The sequence below is a fragment of the Notolepis coatsorum genome, assembly GCF_963971535.1.
Source record: "Notolepis coatsorum genome assembly, chromosome: 14".
NCBI classification, from domain to species: domain Eukaryota; kingdom Metazoa; phylum Chordata; class Actinopteri; order Aulopiformes; family Paralepididae; genus Notolepis; species Notolepis coatsorum.
This window is the reverse complement of record NC_140178.1, coordinates 22,465,150-22,465,878: the sequence shown is the minus strand read 5'-3', so window position 1 is coordinate 22,465,878 and position 729 is coordinate 22,465,150.

Genomic DNA, 729 nt, shown 5'->3' with positions numbered 1-729 from the left:
TAAAGAAACATCTCAAATGTGTCCACATGTCGTCAGCTTGTGACTGCAACTTGTTCCTGTTTGTGGACGACTCAGCCCTGCTGGTCTCTGACAAGAACAAGTTACAGGTTGAAAAAGCCCTCAGCTCGGAACTAGGCAGAATCTGCATATGGCTCGCCGACAACAAACTATCATTACACATGGGCAAAACAGAGTCTATTCTCTTCGGTTCAAATAACAAACTCAGCAAGACCGACGGCTTCTCGGTTACAGTGGGTGACAATATTGTCACAAGGAAAGATGAAATTACCTACCTGGGTTCCATCCTAGAGGCTAATCTTTCCTGTGACAAAATGGCATCCAATGTAATAAAAAAAAGTCAACCAACGAACTCGATTCTTGTACCGGATCTCCTCTCTGGTAAACAAGAATACCCTGAAGACTCTAGCAGGAGCACTCATTCAAGGGTACTACGACTATGCTTGCACCTCATGGTACCAAAGCACCTCAAAGGCACTAAAAAACAAATTACAAACATCTCAAAACAAACTAGTCAGACTACTGCTTGACCTGACTCCTAGAACCCACCTCACCCCTGCCCACTTTGACAACCTAGGATGGCTTAGAGTAGACGACAGAGTACAGCAACTTGCAATGGGCCTGGTCTACAAGATACACTACGCGACCAAGGTACCCATGTACATGTCAAAATACTTCCCAAAGGTCAGTGAATACCACGATCACAACACC